We start from the raw sequence: 21,899 nt of genomic DNA, 5'->3' as shown, positions 1-21,899 counted from the left end.
AAAGAGGGGGGAAGAGAGAAAGAGCAAGAAAGAAAGAGAAAAAGAAAGAAAAAATGACTTTCACAGGTGAAGAGTGCATGTACAGTATACGATATTGACTGTGATGTCGTTGTGACTTACGCTGAATTGTAAGCTGCCTTGCTCTCTGTTTTCCTAAGGCTATTCCTTGTGCCATGTATTGGTCTGTGACCTGCAGCTGAGTGGCTATTTCTTTTATTCTTCCACCTGAGCCCTTAAAGCTCTTGGTAATGTTTGGGAAGAGGAGGGAGCTGATAACCAGGGAGATGGAGGCAGTGTATTCCTCATTATCAAGTGTTGTATTAGCATACTGCTGAGTTTACAGAGGGGTAAGAGACCTCTCCAAAGCAATCTCCAGTAGTTCCACTTGCCAGTGGCAGATGGAGAGCAAAAAAGCACACAGCGTCATGTTTTTGCTAATGACCTAGTGTCATAAAGGAAACTTAGAGTCCAAAGTGGCTGGCAGTCCCCACATCATTGTTATTAAGTAAAGGTTTTTTAATCAAGAACAAAGTGTTCACATTTATTCAAAAGAACATTGTGTGGAGCATGTTAAATTCTGACTGCATGAATGGATTGATATCAAGTAGATCCCCAATGCTTTGAAAATAATGTTCACACATTAATGTTTCTTTTACTGTTCTCAGACCACTTTAGAGAAGAGTATGGCCTTACAGAGGCAGAGGGGCTCAGGTCTGTCTTTATCTCTCTGTATGGATCTGTTTGAGAGTGTGCAAAGATTATTTTTTCTCTTGCCTTCTAAAGAAGAAAATGTACTACTTTAAGAAACTCTGCTCTAACTTTTATGGGCTAAGGTCTTTTATTTCCTCTTATTCATGGTATTTATTTTTAGACAGATTGGTGGTGAATTACAATACACCACGACAGCTGATATTTACACGTTATAGCTGTAGCTTTAGCTCCAGTTGTTCTCCATTTCACTGCAATGATCACTTAAAATTGCAATCATACTTAAAAAGTAATTACATTTTGATCCAAAGTGGAAAAAAGACGACTATTTTCATTGTTTATGAGATATTGTGGCATATGGGCATTTGTCAATGAGCTATATAGTTCCAGCTGGTGTGTTTATTTTGCTAAGTGTGAGGCATACAAAAAAATGACTAATCAAGTTGCCCTTTTCAACCTGCTGATCTTATAAAGTTTATAAATCCATCCTTTCCATTCTGGTATTGCTGAATAAACAATGCGCCAACAGTTTGAAACTGATAGAAAACTGTCTGGGTACACCAAAAATAAAAATGATCCATCATATTGTCAGTTCAATATGGCAAGAGGAATGCTCCTAAATCTTTTCAGAATAATGAACCTTAATAAAGGTTAGAATTCCGTTTTTCTCTTCCCTCTTTTTGTTGTAGAAAGATGGAAAGGAAAAGGAGTAGGGATGACTAAAATCGTGTCATCTTCTAGCATGTAAGGTAAAGGTTTTAAGTTATGCCACCAGCACCACAGGAATGTTTGGTAATTTCACTAGAATCACAAGCCACTTCATAAATGAATGAACAACAATACAGAAACTATTACATAAGCATTAAAGATTTACCTAGCATTAGATGGTTCTTTTTTAATTCCTCTTTACAAACATCAAATATGAAAACAGCTTTTCCTCAGTCCCAGGTATCCAGAATCATTCTTGTTGAAGATGATCCCTCACCAATTTAGTTTTTTCAGTTCCTTCCAGATGCTGGAATGCTTTGATACAGCAGAATGAGTACTGGAAACTTTCTTTTAAACTATTAAGTTTTCTTTTAAAATATTAGATGCTATTATTCACAGAACCACGGTTTGAAGAGTGGGGTGGGGGAAGAGTGAATATATGACTCAAGTTAGAATTGCAAGATCTGACAGTACTTTATCGTGCATCTGATTTATAAAGATTTTTTTTTTCCCTGCTGGATTATTATTATCAGAAGGGAAAGAAAAAATATAAATAAAGATGACTTCTCAGCAATGACTTCTTCCACCAGCTGGATCTCTTGAGAAGACTGAAATTCTATTTGTTGCTCAATATTACTTTATTGGATAAGATAATTAATAGTTTTTCGAAGGGCTCCAGTAAGATAAAAAGTCAGTTTTCGATAGGAACATAATACATTCAAAAGGTGGATTAGTACTCTGCCTTTCTTTCTACAGTTTCATGAGGGATGTAACCATTTTTTTGCTCAGTGTTTTCTGCCCAGAGAACAACTGTAATCATTATGTATGTTCCTTTCTACCTCATATTATAGCATCCATGGCACAAATTACTCTTTGGAAGGTTAGGTGACAGGAGAGATCCTGCACTAAATTCACCCTCTGAGATGATATCTGTCCATTGGTGCTTGCTGCCTTCCTGAAGTTGTACAGGAGGAGATCTCTTGCTTCCCTGTTTCAAAGTTTTTTATTATAATTATTCCTCAGTGCTATTGATGTATTGTGATGAAGCAATACCATTAGCAATAGATAGCACAAGTCAACACAGTTAAAATAGTCTAAAGTGTGAAAAAGGCATTTTTTGGTCCGTATTATGTAAACGTCCTTGAAGATTTCTGCTTCATGTACTGACCAAACCAAGATTTTCTATTGTTAGCAATGCAGAGCTATTGCAATCTGAAAGAATGAGCTATGTTCTGTTCTGATGCATGCATCATCAGCAAAATTGTCAGCTACATCTTAGTCACTGCACTTCTATTATGGGAAATTTTATAAGTGAGGCTGGGTTTGCAGGGCTTGCAGACACTAAGATTGCCTTTTACTTGTATGCTGAACAGACATGATATGAAAATCCACATAAACCAGCAAACATTGAATAGAACTCCCCTCATGTTACTTTTATGATGTAGATTTTGTAATTATTACCAACCTTTGGAGTGAAGAGGAAAAGTCCCATTATTACTTTGTTTTGTTTCCAGAGATGTCTGCCATTTCATTTCCACTACGAATTCTGTCTTGCATCTGTAGTCCTTTGCTTGAAAGCTTTCTAATCACAGGCCTGAGGATTGACATTTTGCCTGATAATAGCCAAATAAATCTGTGTGCTTTAAGAACCTTTGCTAACGTCAAAGAAAATGAATAATATATTTACTGTTTAATAAGTGCCAAGACTTTCATAACACAGTTGTGTTATGATTGTAGCGTCTCTTGACGTTGTCTCTTGATTGTAATGGGAAGCCTCACAACTGAAATCTAATTGGTTTGTGGATAGCATGACTGCCTGTGGCTTTCTAACATAAGGAAATAACAGGGCCTGCATCCCTGCAAATTGATTAGGCTGGTGTTTTCAACTGTCTCTGCTGACATCTGAAAGCATCCTCTTTGCTTCAGAAAAACTACGAATTTTGATAGGAGTGGAGAAGAAAACTAGTTTACTTCCAAAAACCTTTTATTTTTCACTTTAGAGATGTCAGTGCATGCTGACTGAGTGGACAAAGTAAACTGGAGTATGCATCATAGGAATTTTATTCCAAAGTAAGTGTGAGATGTTTCTCTTACATGGTTATTAACACAAAGCAGTACCCAGGTAGGTGATGTATATAGGTTCCTGAGGAAGATTTTTCCTGCCTTTCTGCTTAGATTCTCAGAAAATAAGGATGACTATTAGAAACAAATGAGGATGAGTACTTTCTACTGTATCTTAAAGTAGATATGATTGTTTCCATAGGATATTGTCAGAGAAACAGATTTGTTCTGGTGAAAGATATACACCTTTCCCTTAGTAACTAGTGAGGAGATATCACGCTGGCTCATCTCTTTTGCCATCTTACATGTGGAGACTTTAGATTGTTCAGTTGAAGTTTTTTGGAGGTGATTTGCTGATTTCAGCAGGAGTTCTATCAGCAAGGCAAGGTATAGCTGCAAAGAACTTTTATGCTTTTGCACAGTGGAAAGCATTTCAGTAACTTCTGCTTTTGAAAGTGTCTATGATCTGGGGCTGTGATCCTGGAAAACATCAAATCCCCTGCACAACTTTTGCTAGAACTCTATCTCAGCTGTGAGATATAGAGATTCTTTGTATTAATTTTTGTTTGTTTGTTTGTTATTTTTCCATTCAAGATTCCAACAAAAACTCCCCATGTACTGGATGCTGAATCAACAGATAGTTCCAGCTCAGCTCCAGACAGCTTAATTCCCTGGACATTAAAGCTCCACAAGGAAATTACTTTCAGAACTAAGCAGATAACTGATGTCCCACTGAGATAGTATTGTTGGTGATTTTGGTCCTCCTTTCTAATTTAATGATCTCTGTGCTACTGAGATGTTTAATGTGGAAACTGATCTTCCAGGGATGGAAGAATTGGTGATGCTGATGGTTGGTGTTTTTTTTATTTCTTTCCTAACTCATAATTTTGTAAAATGAAGTATGATGTGTTGCATTTCCATTTTTTATCAGGTAATATTTACCTATGTATAAAACTCACACACATTAAAAAGACTTCTTTTCCCAACAGAGAAGTTATTTTTCAAATTATTAAGTGTCATATAATGATTTTATTTTAATTACGTATTAATTTTAAAATAAACCTATCCAAGAACAAGATTTCTAATTCTTTTTTTTTTTTCCTGATGACAGGCACAAAATCTCTGAGCCATGAAAATGACTTCTGAAAGTTACAGATTTTTTTTAAATGCTATTGATTTGGGCCAGTGGTCTGCATAGTTCCATTTTAATCAGTTCTTTCTCTTGAATTAGCTAAAGCTCACCTCAGTATTAACACTTAAGGCTATATTTTCTCCATGTGGATTTAGGCTATAATAAAAATATTGAAGAATTACTAAAACTTACAAAATGATTTTTCTGCACACTTCACAATGGGTGATTTCTGTCCTACAAAGCCAGACAGATGTGATTTTATAGTGTAGTTAATTTTCATGAACTGCCTTATTGTATGCATACTGACAATTTCTGCACTTAATAGTTTTTCTCCTGCTGTAAAAGATTGCTTTGAATTCCTAATGATCCTGATAGCCTACCCAAAAAAGGATATATATTTGAATGTAGAGCCCATGCACATATGATCTTAGACGTTCTATCAGCAAAAAATTGAATCTTAAAAAATAAAATAAAATATATTACTGAGGGATTTTGCTTTATTCTGAGGTCATTCATTTTGTCATGCCCTGTGGCATTTTACAAGTATTGGAATTGGCATTTTGCTTTAGATTCCAAAGATCTATGCAGGAAGTTTTACATTATTTCCTTTACCCTTTAACTCTCCAAGGTCTATATTTTATCCTGGCAAAAATATTAAGGGATCCAAGTAGAAGTACAAAGGAGCTTGATTTAAAACCATAAGTAGATGAATGCCTGTACTTCTAGATTGTATGTAAAGATAAATGACTGATAGGAGAAATAATGTTTAGTCAAAAGGCATTATATATTCAGCCAGACCTAATGTTGATCTCAGCAATTGTTACGTGACACAGTTCCACTACAATCAATAGAATGATGATTTGCTGCAGCCAAGATACTATCTAATAATATTTCCAGTAGCTCAGAAACTACAGGGACCCCTTTATAGACTTTTTCAATGACATCAAGTCATTAAAGTTAATTTTTAGAAGATGAAATTGATGCAACAAGTAACTTCCCCAAAATATGTCCACATGAACATCAAACTTGATCATACACACTCAGTATTTTGTTACTGCTGTTCTCCTCACTTTTACAGATGCCACCATCACTACATATACAACCAGAACAAAGTTCATCTTTTCATAATAACATAGCTTTTTAGTTCTTACTAATATTCAGATCTTCTCTGCCACAAGACTATTATTCTCTATTTTCTTTTTTCATTTCCTCTGTGTAACACTTCTTTCCTGTCTTTATTAAATCTTACCATATTGATTTCAGATTTGTTTTCAGTCTATTGGATATTTTAAAATTCTGATCCTTATTCTAAGTGCTTATCATTGTTACACAACTTGCAAACACTGGTAAATACTGTAAATGATCTTTCACCATCTAAAACACTAAACAAAATTTTGAAAAACATTCCCAGTAGGAGAGCTCTCTGCAAGGTTTTGTTTCATACACCCTTCCCAGTTTGGTACAAAGCTGCTCTAAGAATGCATAGTTTCCATTTTCTTTGTTTCATCCCATTTCCTTTGTTTAGTCATACTAGTCCATTCCTTGGTATGTGCAGGACAAGTTCTACGTTATCACACAGATATTCTTCCTAGTCATCTAGGATTATGAGACAGGTAAAATTAATTCTTTGTAATTAGATGAAAAGAATGTCACCACAAATGTATGTAAATATGCATAGATGTGGACATCTTTTTACTCCTTTCTTTTAGTCATGAATATCTGACTACTGTCATTAGCAACTCTAGGACTGTGGGGTAGAGATATTGTCAGTTTCTATAATTTTTCTCCATCCCTTCCACTGAGAGAAATTCACCAATTCATGTGTTGTTTTTTTTTCATAGTAGTGTGGGAGGACTACTACTGATTTTTCCTTGGTAAACTACCTTTCTAAGGAAAGTGCTAAATCACACTGTTCCTTGATAACTATACTACAATGCAATATACTATCTGAATAAGATTGCCTACTGATCAAACCTCTCCTAATACATTCTTTTAGTCCTCTTCATTGCAGTTTTGTATTCCAACTATTGTTCTTCAGACTTGAAAATTGATATTGCTTTCTCCTCTTCTGGTTCCAAATCTCTTGACAATGCAGGTAATGAAAGTATCCCCCCAAAGAAAGTGTTTATATAGATGTTTAACAGTAGTCCCAAGATTTAAGTCTAAATTACGGCATCAGATTTCATAGCTAACGTGAAAGTAGCTCCACCCATCCTCTCATTCCTTTGCATGCACCAGGAGACTTGACAAAACATTGTCATCACAGAAATGTTATCCTCATTTGCAGTCCTTTGTTTTTCCCTAGTGCATTTGCAAGTGATCATATTTAAGTCAGATGGAGCTTCTGGGGAGAACAATATTTCGTAAGATTCTGCTTTGGGTACTTTAATAATATCACATGCCTTCACTTTGGAGAATTGCTTGATATTATGTCTCCTAGAGTGTTACAAACAAAATTAATGTGCAGATAGAGCATTTGAGAATGGAAATAAGAAAAAATGCTATATATTGTTCATGTACCTTTCAGTACCCATAGAAACACCCAATGTCTCACACAACTGGCAAAACACAGCACCCAGGTGGCGTTGCTGTGGTGTGCTTTAGAAGATTGGAAATGTGCAGTCAGTCTTATTACAGAGTGAGCATCAGATGCTAGCTCTCAGCTCAGACTGTGGAGGTGATAAGACAGCATACCAGGTCTATTTATAACTGTAACCTTTAGAGCATTATTTTCAGAGCTAAGCTAAACATGATAACACGATCAGGCTGCATCTCAGTGCAGGGGTGGTGATGTAGCACAGTTCACAGTGGCATGGTATAATGCCATGCTCTCATGTCATATGCTGGGTCATATCAGTTACAGACAGAAAACAACACCACTAAGTGCTCTAGGGAAAGGATGCAGTCTGCTCTTAGAGTTACTGTCTGCTATTAAATGATGCTACATTCAATTGTATTTAAAAGCATGAGGATGAGCAGAAACATCCTGAAGCACAGTGAGAAAGTGAGTTTTTTAATGGTATTTCATTTTTCCATCAGTACCTTCTATCAAGATCTACTATGTACTTTTCCTGAGGTAGAGCTGATGTTGATCTGATGAAAGCGGAGATAGATGACAGAGCTCTGTTGTTTAATTGTGTGTCTGCAACAGGAATTTTTGTCCTTAATTTTGTTACTTTGAAAAAGGAAAGGAAAAAATATCATTACACTTCTATCAAAAGGTAGAAGCCTTTCTTCCCGCACATGAGAAGTACAAGGATTTTCACTAATCTTAGACTGCTTCCAGCAATTGTATTGCCAGAAATGAACTGAAACTTTTAAACATGGGATAATTTACCAACTACAATTGCTGTATAAATCCTCCAGGGAAAACCAGTGCTATGACTATAAAAGCTGCAGAATATTTAATTTTCCTTTTTTTCTAATTTTTAACTTTTTTCATGTATTTCATCCTCTTCTTTTTTCCTCCCTTTGTCCTTTACATTCTTTCCTTTCTCTTTTTTTCAGTTCTCTGTCATCACACAATTCCCACTGCCTTCTCTCTATTATGTGAAGGCTTCTGTCCTTTGACAGTAATGGAGTATATGCTCTCAAAAGAAGGTACTCAAAACAGCTTAGACATTCAGCATACTACATGGCAAAAGCAGTCAGTTGTCAGTATACAGTCAGAATCTCCACACAGCCTTTTAGATAATCCTCTCTTTCTGTTTTGAATTTCTTTGTCAGAAAGGATGCAAATATGTTCATTATCTATGTTGAATGTCCCCATCAGTAAGCAGACAACCTATCTTTGAGCACAGACTGAAGGATAGCCCTTCTTAGCAATCTTAATCAAATAAACATTTATCAAGGAAACAGGTTTTTAATTGAGTTGCTGTCTAGAAGCATCCTTTCAAGTTTGAGAGAGTAAAATCGGCCAGTTAGTGCCAGTGTCATACAACTGATTCAAAGTGATAAACTTTGTATGTTTTTTGGGTCTTGGGCTAGACAGATTAAAAGAGTCTCTTTAAAAATATTGGCCTGATGTTGTCAACAAAAAAGTTTTGAAACATAAGTGAACACTGTATACAGAAGAAATACAAAGATTGCTTCAAAAGTAATGCCTCCTTTTATATGATGTTGGCTCACAACATCAGAAGTGGTTGTTGACCTGTGGCAGTGGAAGCTGAACCTTCCCACCAATATTCCATTACATTTTGTTGCCATGCAACAGATGGCAGCAGAGGAGCAGTCTGACAAAATGGCATCTGGCATGGAAGAGTACCTAAAGCAAAAGTGTGTAACCGAATTCCACCTTGCAGAAAAAAACTGCAGTCTTGTTCATTGCTGTTGAAAATGCACAACTCAACATAGTCATGGTGATGACTATGTTGAAAAATGGTATCCTATAACTGAGAATTTGTTCTATCAAATAGTGCTTTTGTGCTCTTTGTATCTGTTGTAGTTTCCACAGATATAAACAGGAGCATTATTTTTGGAGTAATCTACGTAATTCAAACAAAGAGTTTGGAAATGCGACCTCTTCGTCTGTATTTATAGATGATGAGTGGTAAATATGTTTTGAGGTTTGTTTAGAAAAAAGTGTAACAGTGATTTTTTTTTCTAAACATGCTGAAACGAGAGTCTGTGCACCTTCAACTTGAAAGGGCAATTGTATCCTGGGTTGCATCAAAAGAGGAGTGTCCAGCAAAGTGAGTGAGATGATTGTTCCCCTCTGCCCTGCCCTCAGAAAGTACCCCATCTGGAGTACAGTGTCCAGGCCTGGGGCCCCCAGCACAAGAACATGGAACTGTTGGAGCAGATCCAGAGGAGGGACATGCAGAGGATCAGAGGGCTGGAGCACCTCTCTTATAAAGAAAGGCTGTAGGAACTGGGCTTGTTTAGCTTGAAGAAGAGAAGGCACCAGGGTGACCTCATTGTAGCCTTCCACTACTTAGAGGAAGCTTAAAAGCAGGAGAGGGATGGAGAGGGATCAACTTTGTACATTATCTGATAGTGAAAGGACAAGGGTGAATGTCTTTAAACAAAAAGATGAGAGATTTAGGGTTGGTGTTAAGGGAAAATTTCTTACTCAGAAGGTGCCGATGCTCTGGCACAGGCTACCCAGAGAAGCTGAGGATTTCCCATCCCTGGATGGGAATCAAGGCCAGGTTGGATGGGGCTCTTGGCAGTCTGATCTGGGGGTGGCAACTCTGCCTATGTCAGAGGCTTGGAAATGGATGGGATTTAAGGTCTCTTCCAACTTAATCCATTCTATGATTCTATTGTATGATATGATATAAATTACTCCAGAAAATATTTATTGAACTCAAGTACTGTAGAGAAGACACTCCACCTTAGGCAAGGCATGATCAATCACTAGAAGAACTAAGCCAGCCTACAATTTAGATCTGAGAGAGTTCAGAGAGTAGATCTAAGAGTAAGGAGGGAGACCGCTAAATCATTCTGGGGAGTTTCCTCTTAGCTGCTCTCTCTTTTTATAAACCTTTTTAGACTAACACAATTCTTTAAAGATAGCAACTGCTGGGAATTAACTATACTCTTGTGCAAAACTTGAGTAACATTTCCATGAGACCCATTCCAGTAATGGAAAAATGTAAACCCAAAAGCCTTTTGAAACTCCAGAACTGTAAGCATACTGCTGCCCTTTCTAAACATGGAAGTTCCTTAAATAGTCAGGCACATTACAATTTTTTCTATTCTCTGCTGCTTATATGATTCAGCTGACCTTCAGATGGAGACTAAATGAGTATCATTATTCCATACACTGTCTTACTGAAGGCACGAGGCTTGTGCAAGGTGCCATGCCATTTAGTGACACCAAGAAAGGCCTCATCAAAGTCCTGTAGCCAGAATTTTCAAAGTAACTTTGCAAAGAACAAGTCCAGATTTCCCTACAACAAAGCTTGGTTTCACAGCTGAAAATACAGCTAAAATTTATTGCTAGTTACCATCTCTCTCCTTTTAGAGACATAATGCAATGAAAGGGTAGGACAAGAGGTATCTAGACTGTATATTTTTCAATTTTTAGGTTTACAGATACTCAACATCTTTTTTATTGCATTTTGGTATTGAAAAAGATTATACAGCTAAATGATTTATTTGCTTAGTGGTACAGCTGAAACTATTGCTGACATTTCAGCTTAATTTAACACAGAAATCTTTATTTCAACATATGTGGACATTATGGAAAGACTTTTTTCTCATGCACACAGTATTTCTGTTTTTAAGAAGGATATTTTCCAATTCTTAGCACAATAGCTAATGTTTCCCTCCTTCTCCCTCTGGAAAGGTCTCCTTTTCCTGTCCTAGTTCATGAAATTAAAAGTTTTGCACCCTTTTTTCCTCCCGACTATCTATAATAGGCAAAAGATATTAAAATCCTAACTAAAAGAGCAATATTACTTCTAGTGCTGTACTTTGATAACCTCCCTCACCCTAGGCAAACCTCTGAAATTGCAATTACATCTGTTTATGACTGGGGATTATGATCTAAGTTTTCTGCTCATATAGCCAGTGGATTTCTCCAGCTGCATAGTGGAATTTTGCCAAAAGAAGATTTGGCAGAGAGTCAGGTTGCCTCATCTAGAGAGAAGTCATAATGGAATTTAGAAAACTTCTCTTGTATTTATTGTCAGAGAAGAGGGGAGGAGAAAAATATAAGCTATAAGATTCAATTTCATCTCACTCACAATCTCTCAGATGTAAACCTAAACTTATTTTCTTTTTGAGAATCCATTTCTCAAGAAAGGACAATGCAAATCCCATATCCAGCTCATCCTAGCAATCTCTTACTTTGAATTTGACAGAGCCTTGAAGCAATGACATTGATAGTACAGAGAATTTGCAGCATACTAGTTACTGCTAAGATATTTTGTCCCTTGTGCTTTCATGGTAGCATCTTAGATTCACCCACCTCATTCTTAACCCACAATTTACAATCACTCACATCACATCTACCTGCCTCTTGCAAGGGGAAAGAATGTTTTCTTTGAAAAAATTCTACAGCACTGTTGCCAAATATAAATTTGCTGGGACAGACATCTTTCATTTGCTTAAGCAAATTACTCTTCTAATGTCAGGTCAGGGCATACTGACTAAGTATAAGGAAAACAATGTAATTAGACATTTTATCACCAAGCTTTCCTGAGAAAGGGGACCTGTGACCACAAACATTAGGCTCAGTTACGACGCAGTAGAATGCACTCAGGGAATGGCTAAAAGCTGCCTTATTTAGGTGTTATTACTCATTAAAAATGCAAATTTTTGCTCTCTTTAGTGCTTGTATTAATTGCAATCACAATTTCTTTGATGACTTTGAAGACATCTAAAAGGAAGGAATGGACTCTCTGCTTATAATGAAGCCTTATCTTTGAAATGATGTTTCTTTAGCTTTATATAAGATATGTGTACTGCAGCATAAATTCTGTTTTGTCACCTGAGGTTTAGTGTGCAGGGATTTGTACAGAGGTAGCCTTCAGCCTCCTACATGCAGACAGGAAGGCTGAACAGCTCAGATTAAGCCCCTCTGCATATTACAGCTGGAATGAGCTGTCAAGATTATGCTAGAATCTGTAAGGAGAAACTTGATTTGAAATACTCTAACCTGGTCAACTTTAATGATTTAGGAACAAGTTAGTAACTGAGAAGGATGTACACAAATAAAGTGTGTTGGACCATAATCCACATAAGAATCATTGAGTATCACATGTTCCCACATCAATCTATTTGTTATCATCCTCTGTAGCACAAAGCTCAAAGAACAAATTGTACCTGATTTCTTCCTTGGTTTCAGTATAAAACTTCAACCTAGTCAAACCTAGTGGTTTTTGTTACCACATGACAATTAAAGATTAGGCTTTTAGTATGGGAAAAATAGCCTTCATAAGATACATCATATATCCTTACAACTCTCTATATCCATTATCTGGAAGGGGGGCTTCAGATACCCAGGCCCAACACAACCAACTGATGTCAGCATCTTGCATTAGAAAAATCCTAAATTCTATGTCTCACTGAAGATTTTCAATGTGTAAACAAACAAACAAACAAAAACAAACAACAACAAAAAAACAACCAGAAGAATTTTCAATTTTTATGAAATTCAGATTTTCCTCTGATATTTTGCTTTGAATGGTCTATTTTCTTTTCAAATATTTTTTCAAAATAAAAGGAGTTGGTTTGTTGAGATGTTTTTTTTTGTTTGCTTTTAAATGAGGTATTTATACAATTCTGTTAATTCTTACACACATTTAAAACAATAAATTAAACTCTTTAATAATTCCTAACTGAAAATGACTTCAAAGTATTTTCTGAATTTTTCAGATAATTGTGTCATAGTATTATACAGGTTCTTCTTTTTTTTCTCCTTATATTCCTATATTCTTTGATTCTTAGTGTTCAATGAGTATTTTGGACAGTCATTTATTGCAAGATAATCATCCTTCTAAAATGAACATAAATTATGCAAAAATGTCAATAATTATATTCATTTTTATGAAGACTAGACAACCTCAAAATATCTCTTAAGTAGCTGCAGGCACATAATTATTTCAAATGTTAAAGCTCTTTTAAACTAGAAATGAATTTGAAGATTGCCATGAATAATGAGATTAACACGAATGCATCAGTGATACAAGTTGCATGCAACTTCTCAATTTCTCTAATGCTGACAAGAATCAAAGAAATGTATTTGTCATTTTTGACCAGATACATTGTTTGACATTGAACTGATTTTTATAATTCAAATTATTTCGACAAGTTCTCTATAAATATGGCACTGATCATAAATGGTGATAACAAACTGTCTTTGAGAAATCCAAGAGTATGGAAGAGTGGCTAAGTATTTTACATCTTGAATAATCAGTATAATGGCATGGAAACACTTTTGGCTAATAAAATAGCTTTTAGTTAGGTGCCATAAAGCTTCTTATGAGTGAAGAAATGACCTTGGGTGCTTTAAAGTGCAAGCCTTATGCAGGAGGTTATGTCTTTCCACTATATTACATTCAAAGTTTCATTAGTACCATTCTGCGTTGTAAAATATAATTTTTTGTACTGAATATATAATTCAGAGAGTCTGAGCTTTTATTCTTATTCTCTGATTGTACTCTACAGTTTCCTAATTTTAAAAAGCAGATAGACTTGTAAGCGTCTATGCAAGTAATGTTTATTATGGACAAGCAATAATGGCAATTAACTTCTGGCATTGTCCCATGCCTCAAAGTGTAAAATTTTCTCTGAGCAGATTTCAGATGAATCATTCAACCAGCCTCACTTAATCAGATCTTTTTAACATCCTCTGTAATTATATCACCTGTGCTGCTGAGCTTGGGAATTTCCATTCTTCTTTCTGTCCTCTTTATTTCTCCCCAGGGAGTGGCAGTTTAACAGAGATTTCCAGTGATACAGGTAGTTATATCAGGCAGTGCCACAGACTTATCTCTCATGGCAATTACTGCAGACTGGTGGCATGTTCTTCGTAGGAGGAATTCATCTTCCAAACTAAGCCATTAAGGAACAGTGGAAAAACTCATCCCTTCCCTGCAAATATGAATCAGAAGGGTGTCGAAGGAGGTTCATAGCCTGTGCTTCTTTCCATGTTCATCTAGTGTACCCAACCTGGCCTTCAGGAAGTCCAGCAGCAAGATTGCTCAATAGCTGGCAGAATGCACCAGTGTACTGCTCCAGGTTATGTAGACCATAAGCCCTCACGTGTTTTGATTTTGAAATTTCCCAATCTCTGCTAATGTTTTAAAGGGAATGCTGCAAATCAAAACCTCCATTTTTATGAAGAATATCTGCACATTTTTGCTAGCAAATTCCAAAGTGAGTGGTTCAGGTCGTCTGATGAAATAGTGCTGCAGTTCTCATAGGTGTCAACACTTGAAAAGAAGTACCTTGTTGTTTATGTCTGACTCCACAGAGACAAACAGTATCCCCCATAGTTTCATCAACTGAAATTATAATGGAAATAAATAGTTAACGTGAGCAGGTTTCCTGAATCAAATGTATCCAGCTCTGATAATAATTTAGCACTGTTTCATTTCTATAGGAATGTCTTAAGAGCCTTAGTTTGGTTTCATTGCAGAATAAGAGACACAGTACTGAGAACTTCAAAACTGCCCTCAGACAAAAATATTTTCTTTTGACAGTTGTGAAATAACATGCCTGGCACAGGCCCTGTGAACAGCAAATGAAAGATAGTGAACTAAAATTCAGAAAGAGTCATTCCCTTTGCCATAAGTCTGTATGCTACAGCACACAGTACTGTGGCAAAATAGCCACAGCGTGTGGAAGTGAATTACTCAAAATACAACTTGGTTTTAGGGATGATAGTTCAGATAGCTGTGAAGAATGCATTTATCAATAAATGAAGTGACATTATTGGATAGCTGGAGGCAACAACTGAAAGTAGAGGGGAAAAGAGAAGGCGAGAAATTCAAGAGAAGAAATATACAGAAGAGGCAAAGTCTTTTAAATATGAAGAGACAAAATCAACCAAGAGATTAATAAAAATATTATGCAGTGGAAATTAAAATCTCTGTCCCTGTGCTCTCAACTGAAGGAAAGCTGCGATGAAGAATATCAGTATGCAATGTCAACAGTAGCTAAAAAAACACTAAATGTGTTGTGAATTTTTTCTTGCAACATCTGGTTCCTTTACTCTAGTTGATTATGACTGACAAAATGTTCTGAGGTGTTTTTTGATTTTGAAGTAAACATTTTGGGAAATTAAATGTTGCTCCCATAATCAGGAGTAAAGACATAAGAAATACAATAAAGAGGAAGTCCAATTCTGATAGGAGTGTTAGATTCAAGTTTAAAATGATATTCAAAGCTGTACTCTTTCATCAACTTCATACGTTCTCCTTTTTCACTTCACACGACCAGTGAAAAAGACGTGTCCTTGCTTTTCATGTCCCAGGGGAATCCCTCAGTGCAAATTAGCTGTAATGGGATTTTGCATCTGTCACCTTCCTTCTCCACTTCAAGGAGAAAGTACAGACAACATATGTCTTTTATGCCAGCCTTCCGGCCACAGAAAGTCCTTTAGGAGACTCCAAGTGCAAGAACTAAAATGCAACTTTTCTGCGAGTGATCACGTAAATTAGTGTACTGTAATCATCTCCTTTCTGTTTTCACCAACAATCCTGCAGAGATTTCATGGTGAAGAGGAAAAATCTTTCTCTATATAACTTTATCCCTTACTTACTTGCAATAGGTAGGATATATTATGTACAGTTGCATTTTTAGTTTCTTCCACTTCTGTGTAGTTGATAAACTCCCTGGGAGGTGAAAGCAATGGAAGAAATGGAACAGGTTGCCCAAGAAGTTGTGGAGAAGTGTGAATATCAACATTGGAGGTATTCAAAACATGTCTGGACATGTTCCTGGACAACCTGTTCCATCTGATCCTTGAGTAGGGGGTTGGACAAGATGATCTCCAGAGTTTCTTGCAACCTAAACCATTATTGCTCAGGAACTGTAATGGGATTAAAGCCAGAAAGAAACGATGCTGCTTTATACTAGCTGATGATTTTGTCTTGCAGATCTTAAAGGTTGGCTATTTTGTTCCTTTAGACATCCTTTTCCTTCTGGATCTCTTATCCCAAAGAGAAGAAGAGAAACCTGCCCTGAAACTGATTTTAGAAGTACCACCATCACCTCAGACAAGCAATATGTTGAAAACTGCGCTCCCCTGGTTCTTGATGTGTTTAATATAATATTCTGCAATTACTCTACACTTCCTCATCTTGTTGCTTTCCATCAGATTCTGAAAAGATAATAACACTTCCAGTACAATGATGAAGTTTCTAGACACGTCAGTTCCTGTGCTTTTCCCCTACATTTTTTCAGTTTTGAAACAAGAGTACTGTCTATATACATTGAAGGTTTAGTTTAAACTTTCACTATAACAATTGGTTAGCTTTAAACTGTATTGCCTGTAACTAATTGAGATTTGTATAAAGTTGTGATCATGAATGCAGGAGAATGCTAATGACCTGCAATTCCTTCTCAAGCCATAACAAATAATTGCAGAAAAGAAAGACTCTCTGGGAAGTTACTCTTACTGAGGAAAAAGCTCATATTCAGATTAGGCTTTGGCTCAGGCAAAGATGGGTGTTTGATTAGTGAAAATAAGCTGTTTAACTAAAATGAGAAATGACCTTAATATTAACCTGAAGCTCAAACTAAATCCATTTTCAATTATGAAAAAAATTGGTTTGTGTGTACATTTGTCCTTTGGGTAAGTACCCATACATAAAAACATTCACAGAGCAAAATAATGACTATTCTTTCCAGAAGTTATTTTAAACAAGTCTTAGAAATGCGAAGTAGTTAAATTTTTAAGGGATAAAGCCAGTACCATTTCAAATTGTGTTAAACAAAAGGAAAAGCTACTCAGTAAATCAATTTGGTTTACTGTAATAATAAAAGCAATTTCCATGAGATTTTCTGGAGGGTTTGTTTTCCAGTGTTCAAATAGTTTAATTTCTATTCGGGAATAATTCTGAACTCTTGGATGCTTATTTAAATTTAGTTAAGCACTCTGAGGGTAACCTGCAAATTCAACCCAAAACTCTCTGTCAAAAAAGTCATTTAAATATTCAAATGGGTCACCTGCTCTATATGACCTTACTTGAACAGGGTGTGTGGACCAGATGACCTCCCAAAGTCCCTCCCAACCTCTAACATTCTGTGATTCTGTGATTATGTTTTTTAAAATGAGGAGTATCCCAAGCACACAACAGTCTTAAAAAAAAAGAAAAAGAAAAAAGAAAAAAAAGAAAAAGAAAAAAAAAAAGAAAAAGAAAAAGAAAAAGAAAAAGAAAAAGAAAAAGAAAAAGAAAAAGAAAAAGAAAAAGAAAAAGAAAAAGAAAAAGAAAAAGAAAGAAAAAAGCAACAATAAAAAAAACCTAGGAACTGTATTTTATCTTTTTTGTTCAGATGTGAGCATCAAAAATTAAAGAACTTTTGATCCACTTATCTGGCACCTTTTCTGTAATACATATGCCAAATATGAAAATAATTACACTCATCCTAAAACAGAGGAAAAGAGAAATATAGGGGAAAAAGATTACAGTCTCATCTCAAACAAATGGATGAAACAGGGTAATAACAATTACATATATTTTATAATGGGATTGTGCCAGGTTTAACTTCAGCATATTTTTTTTCAGCATAAAGTATTCTAACTCAAAAAACATATATTTATGCATAAAATCAAAGACAAATACATAAAGATACGTGTATGTATTCACACACTAACGTACCTGAAGGGCAGATATGACTGAGTTGAGTTAAGAAGTATGAAGTCTGGCTCACCAGTGCTTTGTTACAGTGTTATGCTGCTGAAATACAATCTATTTTCATGTAGACGTATCACTGTAAAAGCAGGTTAGTATAGATAATGTGTATATGTTATATGCCGCAGAAACAAAGACAGACTACAGCAGTAGAAGAGTTCTCTTCTGGAGTCTCAATATCTTTATATCAATCTCAGGCTTTTGTTAGGAATTTGGCATGATGGGGACACTCATGGAACCAACAGATCTCCATAACACATATCAGAGCATTGGTCAGTACTAGGAGGCAGGAATCACTGTAGCTAATGCTGCGATACTGTAAGCATAGTCTGTAGACAATGGGAGCAGCTTACATTCGTTTTCAGTATGGCCCTTGACTAAAGACAGTTCAGGTATTGAAGCGCATTATTTAGAATAAGGAATCTGCATTGCTCACTTCTTAATCAAGATGAGACACAAGACACTTCATTGGAGGCTGCAGTACTTTCTCATTCTCTCAATAACCTTTCCATTTACATGGCTGAAAACTCAAGAGCTTAGCAAAGAATTTTAATCAAACCACTTAATCTGAGTAACTGCTGAAGAGAAACTGCAGTAATAGAGTTAGAGGATAGAACTGCTGCCAGGAAAATGTGAATGGGTTTTAAAAAGAGCAACACTAGGAGCAGAAAGACATATTTGGAGGGAACTATATTGCACCAGCCCTCCTTTGTGGGATTTTAGCAATTCAATTAGACATCATTACAAGTTTAGCACTTGTTGTTAGAAATACACCTCCATCCTCCAATGCCTGTTGTTGTTTCTTAACATCTGATTTTGTATAATAAGAATTTCTCTATGGCTCAGAGGCCAAGTGAGCCTGAGGCTCTCACATCTGCTGAAGAGCACTTGAGGTTTAAAAAGTGGAGCAAGTATAACATGTGGAGAGAAATGATGAAAATCAGCATCTACTCCTAGTACAGAAAAAGAGAAGAAAAACAAGCATGCATTGGAGGTACAACTGGAGGGTCTGCCTCCAATTAAACTGCCCCCCTCAGGGCATACTGTTGAATTTCTGTGTATAAGTTGTCTCAGAACTTTCTTAGCCTTTGTAGTGCACTATGTGGAACTCTGGGAAAGTAAGACAGCAGAAAATGGGAGAGGCAGAGGCTTGGGAATTATATAGTTGTACAGTCCAACAGATGGTCAACTTGCAATGTTTTTCTTCTAGCAAATTCCCATAAAGGAAAATTTAGCATGAGTTTTAATCATAATAAAAAAGCATGAATGCATTTCTGATTTCTGAGAGAGGTAGAGTACATTACTGGTTTCTTTTGTATCCAGAGCTTTTATCTGTGCTGCTAAAGTTGAAAATTCTCAGGTGACAAAGCTCTCAGAGATATGGTTATTCATCACAAAGGAGTAGCAAATAAAAAGGATTTGGGACTTGGGATTTGAGAGTTGTTGAATTTTTTACTGGTAATCCATGGTAAACTTGTCAATTTGCATTTAATCTGAGTTTTGAAAGTTAAAGTTAAATATTCCAGAATATCTGTTTTCACTGGAAAGCATATGTTGTTTGAAACAGGTTCCATATTTGCCAAAAAGGAAGATGGGACATAATGAGTAGTAAACCATCTTCCAATATCCTATGAAACTTGAAGCCAGAGGTATGTTGTGTGAGTAGAGTTTGCAGATAAATGCTTGCACTGCTACTGCAAAAATTATTCTAACCCATCCTGGGCTGCCATAATTTTCACCAACACACTTAACTTGGCTGCAGAATGTGTAATTTTAAACAAATCTGTCCCACACAAGTACAGAAGTACTTTTAGAACTGATATTTGTGAAAGGCCTGTGTATACAATTGATTTTCTAAACCGTAATATACAGCAATATTCTACCTAGTCAGCTGAAAGAGCAATAAAAACCAAACCGTGAAAGTACCATTGTACTTATTCTCTCCAATTACAAAAACAATGAAGGGTTATGGAAAGGAAGGAAGGAAGGAAGGAAGGAAGGAAGGAAGGAAGGAAGGAAGGAAGGAAGGAAGAGTGAGAGAGAGAAAGAAAGAGAGAAAGAAAGAAAGAGAGAGAAAGAGAGAGAAAGAGAAAAAGAAAGAGAGGAAGAGAGGAAGGGAAGGCAAGGCAAGGCAAGGCAAGGCAAGGCAAGGCAAGGAAGCTCGCCAAATTCTTCAGTTACATCTGATCATTTTTCCCTAATCTGACATTTTTGTATTTCTTCACAACAAACTGAAAAATAATATATTTTCATTATGTCAGAAGGCTCCATTGATTCAATAGTGTGGAGAAATCCTCTTGCATCACCTGATGCTTTTAATTACCATATTATGTATCAGGATAAAACTACTGCTTCAAAGTGAGAAATTGCCTGCCAGCAAGAAACTTCTCAGAGACTTTTACGGAGCATATTTAGAAGGGAAAAAAAAATTCAAGGAGGTAAAATTTTTAATTAAAGTGTTAATTTTTGTTATATGCATATGGTTAGTAAAATTAAACCAGAATATGTGAATATTTGTACCGCCTGCTGGCATCAAACATCAAATCATGGGGAAAAATCTATCATTTGTTGTTCAAGAAGACACATGACATGTCTTCCAAAACCCTACTTTCTGTTTTGTGTGAGCACAATGTCCAAAGAAAGCATTTGTGGTTGATTTGGCTGGCTGTTCCTCCTAATGGCTTGTGATCAAAGACTCAAAGTAAGCGTGCCTAATTTATATGCTCAAAGCCACCTCCCACAAGCTTCCCTTTCCCTATCTCTAAAGAATACTGCAGCAGTGAGCCAGATAAATCATATGTCACAAATCTGAACCAATGAATCTCCCTCTTCCCCTTTTATGTCTTTCTGCTCATATACCATCATATTTTCTCTGGGAAGAACATTGCTAGTGCAGGGTTAATTCAGGTTACCAAAGATGGAAATATGCAATTAAAAGCAATAAAATCTCTGTGTCTTATTGAGTTATAGTTCATCAACTGATTGGAGGCTACTTGTTAAGTCTCAGTAACTCAATTGACTCCAGTCATGCGTCCATACCCTTACAGGAAGCTTGATTCCTTTGAAGCCAACCTCCTTTGGGCAAATATGGTCACATTGCAAACACTGAAGCTGTAGGGAGAGATTGGCTAGTGACAACCTCTGTGCAGGGATTAACAGCAAGAGGTTGGATTTCCCCTTGGTTCTCCGAAAATAAGCATTGCTCAGCTTTTTGTCTAGGCCCACAATAAACCAGCTAATTCAACTCTGATGCAGTACAGCAGACTACAAGTCAGTAAGTAGCAAGCCTCTACATCCAGATATGCAAGACACCAGACACTACATTTGATATTCTGGCACAGATGCAAAACACAATAAAGAAATTTTAATCACTGCTTAATTCAAGCAAGGGACTGCTGTGTGTGTGCAGGAGTTCAGCTAGTAACAATGCTGGAGTTATGCCTTATGCTAACACTTCAATGAGGAGAAGCTCTCCTCAGAGAAACATTAAACTGCAATGACATAGAGAATCTTGACTCTTGAAAGAGAATGCTTGCATGATTTTAATGCCCATTAATATACACTGTTAGCTGATTCAGTTTGCCTTTGCTACGTGCCTCCAGGTCTGAACTGAAGTGTAAGTGGATGATGAGCTACATGCCTGCAGTGGCCAAGATGAGAGGAAACCCTCTTGAAATTTTGACTGTGGCATATATTTTGCCACAGAACTCTCCCACTCAGGTAAACCAATGTAATCAGAACATTTAATTTAATCCCATCACCTTTTTTTGTTTGTTTGATTGCTTCTTAGTACTTTGCTTGTTTGTTTCTTTAATAAATATTACAGATATTTACCTGAACTCAAAACCAAAATTTAGTTTCAATTACCAGGATAATAGGCTCCATTTCCACATCTAAACACAATTTTCTTCTCAGTTAATCCCCCAACATTAAATTAACAACAAAAACAACAAATAAAGACAGCACCATCATAATTTATC

The sequence above is a fragment of the Meleagris gallopavo genome, chromosome 1 (assembly GCF_000146605.3).
Source record: "Meleagris gallopavo isolate NT-WF06-2002-E0010 breed Aviagen turkey brand Nicholas breeding stock chromosome 1, Turkey_5.1, whole genome shotgun sequence".
Classification (NCBI taxonomy): domain Eukaryota; kingdom Metazoa; phylum Chordata; class Aves; order Galliformes; family Phasianidae; genus Meleagris; species Meleagris gallopavo.
The sequence above is the reverse complement of the archived record's forward strand: the minus strand, read 5'-3'. Positions refer to the sequence as shown.